The sequence below is a fragment of the Pseudophryne corroboree genome, chromosome 4, assembly GCF_028390025.1.
Source record: "Pseudophryne corroboree isolate aPseCor3 chromosome 4, aPseCor3.hap2, whole genome shotgun sequence".
NCBI classification, from domain to species: domain Eukaryota; kingdom Metazoa; phylum Chordata; class Amphibia; order Anura; family Myobatrachidae; genus Pseudophryne; species Pseudophryne corroboree.
In genome coordinates this window covers 197,852,797-197,866,090 of record NC_086447.1, presented here as the reverse complement: position 1 = coordinate 197,866,090, position 13,294 = coordinate 197,852,797, and the positions used below count along the sequence as shown (strand labels likewise).

Below are 13,294 nucleotides of genomic sequence, written 5' to 3'. Positions count from 1 at the left end.
GCAAAAACTGTTGTGTTCAGGTTTTGATCTTGAAAAGCATTTTATGTTATTTCAGTTTGCAAAATCTTTAGCTCCTAAAAAAAGACATTCTTATCAGTATATCTTGCCAAAATAGCTCAGTTGTGAGAGCAATAGACTGAAGACCTTAAAATCCCTAGTACGATCGTGGGTTTCCACATGTTTGGGTGTTTGCAGTTTGTTTCTGAGTAGCAATTCATCAAAAAGAAATTTAACAGCAGAAACTTTCATTTTCAGGTTTCGCCCTCTAGGACACTTGATGTTCTTTCAGTTTGCCTTATCTTAAACACTAAAAAATACTTTCCAAATGTCAGACTTACCCGCAATAGCTCTTTTAAGAGAGCATTAGAGTGAAGATCTAAAGGTCCGGGTTCAATCACAGGTTTCGGCATGTTTAGTTGCTGTTTTTTTTGTTACAGAATAGCAATTTACCAGCAGAATCTTTCATTATAAGGTGTTGTTCTTCAAGAACACTTGATGCTCTTTTTTTCCCAACCTAAAACCCCAAATACGGCTTGCATCTTTCACAATTAGCTGAAATAGCTCAGTTGGGAGAGCGTTAGACTGAAGATCTAAAGGTCCCTGGTTCGATTCCGGGTTTCGGCATATTTAGTTGCTGTTTTTTTTGTTACAGAATAGCAATTTAGTAACAGAAACTGCCGTGTTCAGGTTCTGGTTTTCAAGAACATTTCATGTTATCACAGTTTGCATTATTATTAGCCCCAATAAAATAATTTCTTATTAGTAGAGCTTGGCGAAATATCTCAGTTGTGTGAACATTAGACTGAAGATCTAAGGGTGTCTTGTTCAATCCTGGGGTTTAGCATGGTTGGGTGTTTGCTTTTGCTACTGAATAGCAATTTAGCAGCAAAAACTGTTGTGTTCAGTTTTTGATCTTGAAAAACATTTTATGTTATTTCAGTTTGCAAAATCTTTAGCTCCAAAAAAAGACATTCTTATCAGTATAGCTTGCCAAAATAGCTCAGTTGTGAGAGCAATAGACTGAAGACCTTAAATTCCCTAGTATGATCGTGGGTTTCCACATGTTTGGGTGTTGCAGTTTGTTACTGAGTAGCAATTCAGCAAAAAGAAATTTAGCAGCATAAACTTTCATTTTCAGGTTTCGCCCTCTAGGACACTTGATGTTCTTTCAGTTTGCCTTATCTTAAACACCAAAAAAGACTTTCTAAATATCAGACTTACCCGCAATAGCTCTTTTGTGAGAGCATTAGACTGAAGATCTAAAGGTCCCTGGTTCGATCCCAGGTTTCGGCATGTTTAGTTGCTGTATTTTTGTTACAGAATAGCAATTTACCAGCAGAATCTTTCATTATCAGGTGTTGTTCATCAAGAACACTTGATGCTCTTTTTTCCCCAACCTAAAACCCCAAATACGGCTTGCATCTTTCACAATTAGCCGAAATAGCTCAGTTGGGAGAGCGTTAGACTGAAGATCTAAAGGTCCCTGGTTCAATCCTGGGTTTTGGCATATTTAGTTGCTTTTTTTTTTGTTACAGAATAGCAATTTAGCAGCAGAAACTGCCGTGTTCAGGTTCTGGTTTTCAAGAACATTTCATGTTATTACAGTTTGCATTATTATTAGCCCCAATAAAATAATTTCTTATTAGTAGAGCTTAGCGAAATAGCTCAGTTGTGACAACATTAGACTGAAGATCTAAGGGTGTCTTGTTCAATCCTGGGGTTTAGCATGGTTGGGTGTTTGCTTTTGCTACTGAATAGCAATTTAGCAGCAAAAACTGTTGTTTTCAGGTTTTGATCTTGAAAAGCATTTTATGTTATTTCAGTTTGCAAAATCTTTAGCTCCTAAAAAAAGACATTCTTATCAGTATATCTTGCCAAAATAGCTCAGTTGTGAGAGCAATAGACTGAAGACCTTAAAATCCCTAGTACGATCGTGGGTTTCCACATGTTTGGGTGTTTGCAGTTTGTTTCTGAGTAGCAATTCATCAAAAAGAAATTTAGCAGCAGAAACTTTCATTTTCAGGTTTCGCCCTCTAGGACACTTGATGTTCTTTCAGTTTGCCTTATCTTAAACACTAAAAAATACTTTCCAAATGTCAGACTTACCCGCAATAGCTCTTTTAAGAGAGCATTAGAGTGAAGATCTAAAGGTCCCTGGTTCGATCCCAGGTTTCGGCATGTTTAGTTGCTGTTTTTTTGTTACAGAATAGCAATTTGCCAGCAGAATCTTTCATTATAAGGTGTTGTTCTTCAAGAACACTTGATGCTCTTTTTTTCCCAACCTAAAACCCCAAATACGGCTTGCATCTTTCACATTTAGCTGAAATAGTTCAGTTGGGAGAGCGTTAGACTGAAGATCTAAAGGTCCCTGGTTCAATCTCGGGTTTTGGCATATTTAGTTGCTTTTTTTGTTGTTACAGAATAGCAATTTAGCAGCAGAAACTGCCGTGTTCAGGTTCTGGTTTTCAAGAACATTTCATGTTATTACAGTTTGCATTACTATTAGCCCCAATAAAATAATTTCTTATTAGTAGAGCTTAGCGAAATAGCTCAGTTGTGACAACATTAGACTGAAGATCTAAGGGTGTCTTGTTCAATCCTGGGGTTTAGCATGGTTGGGTGTTTGCTTTTGCTACTGAATAGCAATTTAGCAGCAAAAACTGTTGTGTTCAGGTTTTGATCTTGAAAAGCATTTTATGTTATTTCAGTTTGCAAAATCTTTAGCTCCTAAAAAAGACATTCTTATCAGTATATCTTGCCAAAATAGCTCAGTTGTGAGAGCAATAGACTGAAGACCTTAAAATCCCTAGTACGATCGTGGGTTTCCACATGTTTGGGTGTTTGCAGTTTGTTTCTGAGTAGCAATTCATCAAAAAGAAATTTAGCAGCAGAAACTTTCATTTTCAGGTTTCGCCCTCTAGGACACTTGATGTTCTTTCAGTTTGCCTTATCTTAAACACTAAAAAATACTTTCCAAATGTCAGACTTACCCGCAATAGCTCTTTTAAGAGAGCATTAGAGTGAAGATCTAAAGGTCCGGGTTCAATCACAGGTTTCGGCATGTTTAGTTGCTGTTTTTTTTGTTACAGAGTAGCAATTTACCAGCAGAATCTTTCATTATAAGGTGTTGTTCTTCAAGAACACTTGATGCTCTTTTTTTCCCAACCTAAAACCCCAAATACGGCTTAGCATCTTTCACAATTAGCCGAAATAGCTCAGTTGGGAGAGCGTTAGACTGAAGATCTAAAGGTCCCTGGTTCGATCCCGGGTTTCGGCATATTTAGTTGCTGTTTTTTTTGTTACAGAATAGCAATTTAGTAACAGAAACTGCCGTGTTCAGGTTCTGGTTTTCAAGAACATTTCATGTTATTACAGTTTGCATTATTATTAGCCCCAATAAAATAATTTCTTATTAGTAGAGCTTAGCGAAATAGCTCAGTTGTGACAACATTAGACTGAAGATCTAAGGGTGTCTTGTTCAATCCTGGGGTTTAGCATGGTTGGGTGTTTGCTTTTGCTACTGAATAGCAATTTAGCAGCAAAAACTGTTGTTTTCAGGTTTTGATCTTTAAAAGCATTTTATGTTATTTCACTTTGCAAAATCTTTAGCTCCTAAAAAAAGACATTCTTATCAGTATAGCTTGCCAAAATAGTTTAGTTGTGAGAGCAATAGACTGAAGACCTTAAAATCCCTAGTACGATCGTGGGTTTCCACATGTTTGGGTGTTTGCAGTTTGTTACTGAGTAGCAATTCAGCAAAAAGAAATTTAGCAGCAGAAACTTTCATTTTCAGGTTTCGCCCTCTAGGACACTTGATGTTCTTTCAGTTTGTCTTATCTTAAACACCAAAAAAGACTTTCCAAATGTCAGACTTACACGCAATAGCTCTTTTGTGAGAGCATTAAACTGAAGATCTAAAGGTCCCGGGTACGATCCCAGGTTTCGGAATGTAAAGTTGCTGTATTTTTGTTACAGAATAGCAATTTACCAGCAGAATCTTTCATTATCAGGTGTTGTTCATCAAGAACACTTCATGCTCTTTTTTTTCCCAACCTAAAATCCCAAATACGGCTTACATCTTTCAAAGTTAGCCGAAATAGCTCAGTTGGGACAGCGTTAGACTGAAGATCTAAAGATCCCGGGTTTCGGCATGTTTTGTTCCTGTTTTTTTGTTACAGAATAGCAATTTAGCAGCAGAAACTGCCGTGTTCAGGTTCTGGTTTTCAAGATCATATCATGTTATTACAGTTTGCATTATTATTAGCCCCAATAAAAGAATTTATTATTAGTAGAGCTTGGCAAAATAGCTCAGTTGTGAGAACATTAGACTGAAGATCTAATGGTGTCTTGTTCAATCCTGGGGTTTAGCATGGTTGGGTGTTTGCTTTTGCTACTGAATAGCAATTTAGCAGCAAAAACTGTTGTGTTCAGTTTTTGATCTTGAAAAACATTTTATGTTATTTCAGTTTGCAAAATCTTTAGCTCCAAAAAAAGACATTCTTATCAGTATAGCTTGCCAAAATAGCTCAGTTGTGAGAGCAATAGACTGAAGACCTTAAAATCCCTAGTACGATCGTGGGTTTCCACATGTTTGGGTGTTTGCATTTTGTTACTGAGTAGCAATTCAGCAAAAAGAAATTTAGCAGCAGAAACTTTTATTTTCAGGTCTCGCCCTCTAGGACACTTGATGTTCTTTCAGTTTGCCTTATCTTAAACACCAAAAAAGACTTTCCAAATGTCAGACTTACCCGCAATAGTTCTTTTGTGAGAGCATTAGACTGAAGATCTAAAGGTCCTTGGTTCGATCCCAGGTTTCGGCATGTTTAGTTGCTGTATTTTTTTTACAGAATAGCAATTTACCAGCAGAATCTTTCATTATCAGGTGTTGTTCTTCAAGAACACTTGATGCTCTTTTTTTCCTAACCTAAAACCCCAAATACGACTTCATATCTTTCACAATTAGCCGAATTAGCTCAGTTGGGAGAGCGTTAGACTGAAGATCTAAAGGTCCCTGGTTCGATCCCAGGTTTCGGCATGTTTAGTTGCTGTATTTCTGTTACAGAATAGCAATTTACCAGCAGAATCTTTCATTATCAGGTGTTGTTCATCAAGAACACTTAATGCTCTTTTTTTCCCAACCTAAAACCCCAAATACGGCTTTACATCTTTCACAATTAGCCGAAATAGCTCAGTTGGGAGAGCGTTAGACTGAAGATCTAAAGGTCCCTGGTTCGATCCTGGGTTTCGGCATATTTAGTTGCTGTTTTTTTGTTACAGAATAGCAATTTAGCAGCAGAAACTGCCGTGTTCAGGTTCTGGTCTTCAAGAACATTTCATGTTATTACAGTTTGCATTATTATTAGCCCCAATAAAAGAATTTCTTATTAGTAGAGCTTGGCGAAATAGCTCAGTTGTGACAACATTAGACTGAAGATCTAAGGGTGTCTTGTTCAATCCTGGGGTTTAGCATGGTTGGGTGTTTGCTTTTGCTACTGAATAGCAATTTAGCAGCAAAAACTGTTGTGTTCAGGTTTTGATCTTGAAAAGCATTTTATGTTATTTCAGTTTGCAAAATCTTTAGCTCCTAAAAAAAGACATTCTTATCAGTATAGCTTGCCAAAATAGCTCAGTTGTGAGAGCAATAGACTGAAGACCTTAAAATCCCTAGTACGATCGTGGGTTTCCACATGTTTGGGTGTTTGCAGTTTGTTACTGAGTAGCAATTCAGCAAAAAGAAATTTAGCAGCATAAACTTTCATTTTCAGGTTTCGCCCTCTAGGACACTTGATGTTCTTTCAGTTTGCCTTATCTTAAACACCAAAAAAGACTTTCCAAATGTCAGACGTACCCGCAATAGTTCTTTTGTGAGAGCATTAGACTGAAGATCTAAAGGTCCCTGGTTCGATCCCAGGTTTCGGCATGTTTAGTTGCTGTATTTTTGTTACAGAATAGCAATTTACCAGCAGAATCTTTCATTATCAGGTGTTGTTCATCAAGAACACTTAATGCTCTTTTTTTCCCAACCTAAAACCCCAAATACGGCTTTACATCTGTCACAATTAGCCGAAATAGCTCAGTTGGGAGAGCGTTAGACTGAAGATCTAAAGGTCCCTGGTTCGATCCCGGGTTTCGGCATATTTAGTTGCTGTTTTTTTGTTACAGAATAGCAATTTAGCAGCAGAAACTGCCGTGTTCAGGTTCTGGTCTTCAAGAACATTTCATGTTATTACAGTTTGCATTATTATTAGCCCCAATAAAATAATTTCTTATTAGTAGAGCTTGGCGAAATAGCTCAGTTGTGACAACATTAGACTGAAGATCTAAGGGTGTCTTGTTCAATCCTGGGGTTTAGCATGGTTGGGTGTTTGCTTTTGCTACTGAATAGCAATTTAGCAGCAAAAACTGTTGTGTTCAGGTTTTGATCTTGAAAAGCATTTTATGTTATTTCAGTTTGCAAAATCTTTAGCTCCTAAAAAAAGACATTCTTATCAGTATAGCTTGCCAAAATAGCTCAGTTGTGAGAGCAATAGACTGAAGACCTTAAAATCCCTAGTACGATCGTGGGTTTCCACATGTTTGGGTGTTTGCAGTTTGTTACTGAGTAGCAATTCAGCAAAAAGAAATTTAGCAGCATAAACTTTCATTTTCAGGTTTCGCCCTCTAGGACACTTGATGTTCTTTCAGTTTGCCTTATCTTAAACACCAAAAAAGACTTTCCAAATGTCAGACGTACCCGCAATAGTTCTTTTGTGAGAGCATTAGACTGAAGATCTAAAGGTCCCTGGTTCGATCCCAGGTTTCGGCATGTTTAGTTGCTGTATTTCTGTTACAGAATAGCAATTTACAAGCAGAATCTTTCATTATCAGGTGTTGTTCATCAAGAACACTTAATGCTCTTTTTTTCCCAACCTAAAACCCCAAATACGGCTTTACATCTTTCACAATTAGCCGAAATAGCTCAGTTGGGAGAGCGTTAGACTGAAGATCTAAAGGTCCCTGGTTCGATCCCGGGTTTTGGCATATTTAGTTGCTGTTTTTTTGTTACAGAATAGCAATTTAGCAGCAGAAACTGCCGTGTTCAGGTTCTGGTCTTCAAGAACATTTCATGTTATTACAGTTTGCATTATTATTAGCCCCAATAAAATAATTTCTTATTAGTAGAGCTTGGCGAAATAGCTCAGTTGTGACAACATTAGACTGAAGATCTAAGGGTGTCTTGTTCAATCCTGGGGTTTAGCATGGTTGGGTGTTTGCTTTTGCTACTGAATAGCAATTTAGCAGCAAAAACTGTTGTGTTCAGGTTTTGATCTTGAAAAGCATTTTATGTTATTTCAGTTTGCAAAATCTTTAGCTCCTAAAAAAAGACATTCTTATCAGTATAGCTTGCCAAAATAGCTCAGTTGTGAGAGCAATAGACTGAAGACCTTAAAATCCCTAGTACGATCGTGGGTTTCCACATGTTTGGGTGTTTGCAGTTTGTTACTGAGTAGCAATTCAGCAAAAAGAAATTTAGCAGTATAAACTTTCATTTTCAGGTTTCGCCCTCTAGGACACTTGATGTTCTTTCAGTTTGCCTTATCTTAAACACCAAAAAAGACTTTCCAAATGTCAGACGTACCCGCAATAGTTCTTTTGTGAGAGCATTAGACTGAAGATCTAAAGGTCCCTGGTTCGATCCCAGGTTTCGGCATGTTTAGTTGCTGTATTTTTGTTACAGAATAGCAATTTACCAGCAGAATCTTTCATTATCAGGTGTTGTTCATCAAGAACACTTAATGCTCTTTTTTTCCCAACCTAAAACCCCAAATACGGCTTTACATCTGTCACAATTAGCCGAAATCGCTCAGTTGGGAGAGCGTTAGACTGAAGATCTAAAGGTCCCTGGTTCGATCCCGGGTTTCGGCATATTTAGTTGCTGTTTTTTTGTTACAGAATAGCAATTTAGCAGCAGAAACTGCCGTGTTCAGGTTCTGGTCTTCAAGAACATTTCATGTTATTACAGTTTGCATTATTATTAGCCCCAATAAAATAATTTCTTATTAGTAGAGCTTGGCGAAATAGCTCAGTTGTGACAACATTAGACTGAAGATCTAAGGGTGTCTTGTTCAATCCTGGGGTTTAGCATGGTTGGGTGTTTGCTTTTGCTACTGAATAGCAATTTAGCAGCAAAAACTGTTGTGTTCAGGTTTTGATCTTGAAAAGCATTTTATGTTATTTCAGTTTGCAAAATCTTTAGCTCCTAAAAAAGACATTCTTATCAGTATAGCTTGCCAAAATAGCTCAGTTGTGAGAGCAATAGACTGAAGACCTTAAAATCCCTAGTACGATCGTGGGTTTCCACATGTTTGGGTGTTTGCAGTTTGTTACTGAGTAGCAATTCAGCAAAAAGAAATTTAGCAGCATAAACTTTCATTTTCAGGTTTCGCCCTCTAGGACACTTGATGTTCTTTCAGTTTGCCTTATCTTAAACACCAAAAAAGACTTTCCAAATGTCAGACGTACCCGCGATAGTTCTTTTGTGAGAGCATTAGACTGAAGATCTAAAGGTCCCTGGTTCGATCCCAGGTTTCGGCATGTTTAGTTGCTGTATTTTTGTTACAGAATAGCAATTTACCAGCAGAATCTTTCATTATCAGGTGTTGTTCATCAAGAACACTTAATGCTCTTTTTTTCCCAACCTAAAACCCCAAATACGGCTTTACATCTTTCACAATTAGTCGAAATAGCTCAGTTGGGAGAGCGTTAGACTGAAGATCTAAAGGTCCCTGGTTCGATCCCAGGTTTTGGCATATTTAGTTGCTGTTTTTTTTGTTACAGAATAGCAATTTAGCAACAGAAACTGCCGTGTTCAGGTTCTGGTTTTCAAGAACATTTCATGTTATTACAGTTTGCATTATTATTAGCCCCAATAAAAGAATTTCTTATTAGTAGAGCTTGGCGAAATAGCTCAGTTGTGACAACATTAGACTGAAGATCTAAGGGTGTCTTGTTCAATCCTGGGGTTTAGCATGGTTGGGTTTTTGCTTTTGCTACTGAATAGCAATTTAGCAGCAAAAACTGTTGTGTTCAGTTTTTGATCTTGAAATTTTTTTTATGTTATTTCAGTTTGCAAAATCTTTAGCTCCAAAAAAGACATTCTTATCAGTATAGCTTGCCAAAATAGCTCAGTTATGAGAGCAATAGACTGAAGACCTTAAAATCCCTAGTACGATCGTGGGTTTCCACATGTTTGGGTGTTTGCATTTTGTTACTGAGTAGCAATTCAGCAAAAAGAAATTTAGCAGCAGAAACTTTTATTTTCAGGTTTCGCCCTCTAGGACACTTGATGTTCTTTCAGTTTGCCTTATCTTAAACACCAAAAAAGACTTTCCAAATGTCAGACGTAGCTGCAATAGCTCATTTGGGAGAGCATTAGACTGAAGATCTATAAGTCCCTAGTTCGATGCCGGGTTTCGGCATGTTTAGTTGCTGTATATTTGTTACAGAATAGCAATTTACCAGCAGAATCTTTTATTTTAAGGTGTTGCTCTTCAAAAACACTTGATGCTCTCTTTTTCCCAACCTAAAACCCCAAATACGACTTCACGTCTTTCACAATTAGCCGAAATAGCTCAGTTGAGAGAGCGTTATACTGAAGATCTAAAGGACCCTGGTTCGATCCCGCGTTTCGGCATAATTAGTTGCTGGTTTTTTTGTTACAGAATAGGAATTTAGCAGCAGAAACTGCCGTGTTCAGGTTCTGGTATTCAAGAACATTTCATGTTATTACAGTTTGCATTATTATTAGCCCCAATAAAATAATTTCTTATTAGTAGAGCTTGGCGAAATAGCTCAGTTGTGACAACATTAGACTGAAGATCTAAGGGTGTCTTGTTCAATCCTGGGGTTTAGCATGGTTGGGTGTTTGCTTTTGCTACTGAATAGCAATTTAGCAGCAAAAACTGTTGTGTTCAGGTTTTGATCTTGAAAAGCATTTTATGTTATTTCACTTTGCAAAATCTTTAGCTTCTAAAAAAAGACATTCTTATCAGTATAGCTTGCCAAAATAGCTCAGTTGTGAGAGCAATAGACTGAAGACCTTAAAATCCCTAGTACGATCGTGGGTTTCCACATGTTTGGGTGTTTGCAGTTTGTTACTGAGTAGCAATTCATCAAAAAGAAATTTAGCAGCAGAAACTTTTATTTTCAGGTTTCGCCCTCTAGGACACTTGATGTTCTTTCAATTTGCCTTATCTTAAACACCAAAAAAGACTTTCCAAATGTCAGACTTACCCGCAATAGCTCATTTGTGAGAGCATTAGACTGAAGATCTAGAGGTCCCTGGTTCAATCCCAGGTTTCGGCATGTTTAGTTGCTGTCTTTTTGTTACAGAATAGCAATTTACAAGCAGAATCTTTCATTATCAGGTGTTGTTCTTCAAGAACACTTGATGCTCTTTTTTTCCTAACCTAAAACCCCAAATACGACTTCACATCTTTCACAATTAGCCGAAATAGCTCAATTGGGAGAGCGTTAGACTGAAGATCTAAAGGTCCCTGGTTCGATCCCGGGTTTCGGCATATTTAGTTGCTGTTGTTTTTGTTACAGAATAGCAATTTAGCAGCAGAAACTGCCGTGTTCAGGTTCTGGTCTTCAAGAACATTTCATGTTATTACAGTTTGCATTATTATTAGCCCCAATAAAATAATTTCTTATTAGTAGAGCTTGGCGAAATAGCTCAGTTGTGACAACATTAGACTGAAGATCTAAGGGTGTCTTGTTCAATCCTGGGGTTTAGCATGGTTGGGTGTTTGCTTTTGCTACTGAATAGCAATTTAGCAGCAAAAACTGTTGTGTTCAGGTTTTGATCTTGAAAAGCATTTTATGTTATTTCAGTTTGCAAAATCTTTAGCTCCTAAAAAAGACATTCTTATCAGTATAGCTTGCCAAAATAGCTCAGTTGTGAGAGCAATAGACTGAAGACCTTAAAATCCCTAGTACGATCGTGGGTTTCCACATGTTTGGGTGTTTGCAGTTTGTTACTGAGTAGCAATTCAGCAAAAAGAAATTTAGCAGCATAAACTTTCATTTTCAGGTTTCGCCCTCTAGGACACTTGATGTTCTTTCAGTTTGCCTTATCTTAAACACCAAAAAAGACTTTCCAAATGTGAGACGTACCCGCAATAGATCTTTTGTGAGAGCATTAGACTGAAGATCTAAAGGTCCCTGGTTCGATCCCAGGTTTCGGCATGTTTAGTTGCTGTATTTTTGTTACAGAATAGCAATTTACCAGCAGAATCTTTCATTATCAGGTGTTGTTCATCAAGAACACTTAATGCTCTTTTTTTCCCAACCTAAAACCCCAAATACGGCTTAGCATCTTTCACAATTAGCCGAAATAGCTCAGTTGGGAGAGCGTTAGACTGAAGATCTAAAGGTCCCTGGTTCGATCCCGGGTTTCGGCATATTTAGTTGCTGTTTTTTTTGTTACAGAATAGCAATTTAGCAACAGAAACTGCCGTGTTCAGGTTCTGGTTTTCAAGATCATTTCATGTTATTACAGTTTGCATTATTATTAGCCCCAATAAAAGAATTTCTTATTAGTAGAGCTTGGCGAAATAGCTCAGTTGTGACAACATTAGACTGAAGATCTAAGGGTGTCTTGTTCAATCCTGGGGTTTAGCATGGTTGGGTTTTTGCTTTTGCTACTGAATAGCAATTTAGCAGCAAAAACTGTTGTGTTCAGTTTTTGATCTTGAAATTTTTTTTATGTTATTTCAGTTTGCAAAATCTTTAGCTCCAAAAAAGACATTCTTATCAGTATAGCTTGCCAAAATAGCTCAGTTATGAGAGCAATAGACTGAAGACCTTAAAATCCCTAGTACGATCGTGGGTTTCCACATGTTTGGGTGTTTGCATTTTGTTACTGAGTAGCAATTCAGCAAAAAGAAATTTAGCAGCAGAAACTTTTATTTTCAGGTTTCGCCCTCTAGGACACTTGATGTTCTTTCAGTTTGCCTTATCTTAAACACCAAAAAAGACTTTCCAAATGTCAGACGTAGCTGCAATAGCTCATTTGGGAGAGCATTAGACTGAAGATCTATAAGTCCCTAGTTCGATCCCGGGTTTCGGCATGTTTAGTTGCTGTATATTTGTTACAGAATAGCAATTTACCAGCAGAATCTTTTATTTTAAGGTGTTGCTCTTCAAAAACACTTGATGCTCTCTTTTTCCCAACCTAAAACCCCAAATACGACTTCACATCTTTCACAATTAGCCGAAATAGCTCAGTTGAGAGAGCGTTATACTGAAGATCTAAAGGACCCTGGTTCGATCCCGGGTTTCGGCATATTTAGTTGCTGTTTTTTTTGTTACAGAATAGGAATTTAGCAGCAGAAACTGCCGTGTTCAGGTTCTGGTCTTCAAGAACATTTCATGTTATTACAGTTTGCATTATTATTAGCCCCAATAAAATAATTTCTTATTAGTAGAGCTTGGCGAAATAGCTCAGTTGTGACAACATTAGACTGAAGATCTAAGGGTGTCTTGTTCAATCCTGGGGTTTAGCATGGTTGGGTGTTTGCTTTTGCTACTGAATAGCAATTTAGCAGCAAAAACTGTTGTGTTCAGGTTTTGATCTTGAAAAGCATTTTATGTTATTTCACTTTGCAAAATCTTTAGCTCCTAAAAAAAGACATTCTTATCAGTATAGCTTGCCAAAATAGCTCAGTTGTGAGAGCAATAGACTGAAGACCTTAAAATCCCTAGTACGATCGTGGGTTTCCACATGTTTGGGTGTTTGCAGTTTGTTACTGAGTAGCAATTCATCAAAAAGAAATTTAGCAGCAGAAACTTTCATTTTCAGGTTTCGCCCTCTAGGACACTTGATGTTCTTTCAGTTTGCCTTATCTTAAACACCAAAAAAGACTTTCCAAATGTCAGACTTACCCGCAATAACTCATTTGTGAGAGCATTAGACTGAAGATCTAGAGGTCCCTGGTTCAATCCCAGTTTTCGGCATGTTTAGTTGCTGTCTTTTTGTTACAGAATAGCAATTTACAAGCAGAATCTTTCATTATCAGGTGTTGTTCTTCAAGAACACTTGATGCTCTTTTTTTCCTAACCTAAAACCCCAAATACGACTTCACATCTTTCACAATTAGCTGAAATAGCTCAATTGGGAGAGCGTTAGACTGAAGATCTAAAGGTCCCTGGTTCGATCCCGGGTTTCGGCATATTTAGTTGCTGTTGTTTTTGTTACAGAATAGCAATTTAGCAGCAGAAACTGCCATGTTCAGGTTCTGGTCTTTAAGAA

At 37.4% G+C, this 13,294-nt stretch overlaps 15 non-coding genes across 15 annotated transcripts; all 15 read left to right on the top strand.

Annotated features, from left to right (window-relative positions):
* Nucleotides 1-551: 551 nt before the first annotated feature.
* Nucleotides 552-624, top strand: TRNAF-GAA (transfer RNA phenylalanine (anticodon GAA)). Its single transcript has one exon. It is a non-coding gene; the product is annotated as a tRNA-Phe (tRNA).
* Nucleotides 625-1,434: 810 nt separating this feature from the next.
* On the top strand, nt 1,435-1,507 carry TRNAF-GAA (transfer RNA phenylalanine (anticodon GAA)). Its single transcript has one exon. It is a non-coding gene; the product is annotated as a tRNA-Phe (tRNA).
* An 812-nt stretch (nt 1,508-2,319) lies between these two features.
* Nucleotides 2,320-2,392, top strand: TRNAF-GAA (transfer RNA phenylalanine (anticodon GAA)). Its single transcript has one exon. It is a non-coding gene; the product is annotated as a tRNA-Phe (tRNA).
* An 812-nt stretch (nt 2,393-3,204) lies between these two features.
* On the top strand, nt 3,205-3,277 carry TRNAF-GAA (transfer RNA phenylalanine (anticodon GAA)). The gene has a single exon. It is a non-coding gene; the product is annotated as a tRNA-Phe (tRNA).
* A 1,685-nt stretch (nt 3,278-4,962) lies between these two features.
* TRNAF-GAA (transfer RNA phenylalanine (anticodon GAA)) lies at nt 4,963-5,035 on the top strand. The gene has a single exon. It is a non-coding gene; the product is annotated as a tRNA-Phe (tRNA).
* A 142-nt stretch (nt 5,036-5,177) lies between these two features.
* TRNAF-GAA (transfer RNA phenylalanine (anticodon GAA)) lies at nt 5,178-5,250 on the top strand. The gene has a single exon. It is a non-coding gene; the product is annotated as a tRNA-Phe (tRNA).
* An 812-nt stretch (nt 5,251-6,062) lies between these two features.
* Nucleotides 6,063-6,135, top strand: TRNAF-GAA (transfer RNA phenylalanine (anticodon GAA)). Its single transcript has one exon. It is a non-coding gene; the product is annotated as a tRNA-Phe (tRNA).
* An 812-nt stretch (nt 6,136-6,947) lies between these two features.
* Nucleotides 6,948-7,020, top strand: TRNAF-GAA (transfer RNA phenylalanine (anticodon GAA)). Its single transcript has one exon. It is a non-coding gene; the product is annotated as a tRNA-Phe (tRNA).
* An 812-nt stretch (nt 7,021-7,832) lies between these two features.
* TRNAF-GAA (transfer RNA phenylalanine (anticodon GAA)) lies at nt 7,833-7,905 on the top strand. Its single transcript has one exon. It is a non-coding gene; the product is annotated as a tRNA-Phe (tRNA).
* An 811-nt stretch (nt 7,906-8,716) lies between these two features.
* Nucleotides 8,717-8,789, top strand: TRNAF-GAA (transfer RNA phenylalanine (anticodon GAA)). The gene has a single exon. It is a non-coding gene; the product is annotated as a tRNA-Phe (tRNA).
* An 811-nt stretch (nt 8,790-9,600) lies between these two features.
* Nucleotides 9,601-9,673, top strand: TRNAF-GAA (transfer RNA phenylalanine (anticodon GAA)). The gene has a single exon. It is a non-coding gene; the product is annotated as a tRNA-Phe (tRNA).
* Nucleotides 9,674-10,486: 813 nt separating this feature from the next.
* On the top strand, nt 10,487-10,559 carry TRNAF-GAA (transfer RNA phenylalanine (anticodon GAA)). The gene has a single exon. It is a non-coding gene; the product is annotated as a tRNA-Phe (tRNA).
* Nucleotides 10,560-11,371: 812 nt separating this feature from the next.
* TRNAF-GAA (transfer RNA phenylalanine (anticodon GAA)) lies at nt 11,372-11,444 on the top strand. Its single transcript has one exon. It is a non-coding gene; the product is annotated as a tRNA-Phe (tRNA).
* An 811-nt stretch (nt 11,445-12,255) lies between these two features.
* Nucleotides 12,256-12,328, top strand: TRNAF-GAA (transfer RNA phenylalanine (anticodon GAA)). The gene has a single exon. It is a non-coding gene; the product is annotated as a tRNA-Phe (tRNA).
* Nucleotides 12,329-13,141: 813 nt separating this feature from the next.
* On the top strand, nt 13,142-13,214 carry TRNAF-GAA (transfer RNA phenylalanine (anticodon GAA)). The gene has a single exon. It is a non-coding gene; the product is annotated as a tRNA-Phe (tRNA).
* Nucleotides 13,215-13,294: the final 80 nt, after the last annotated feature.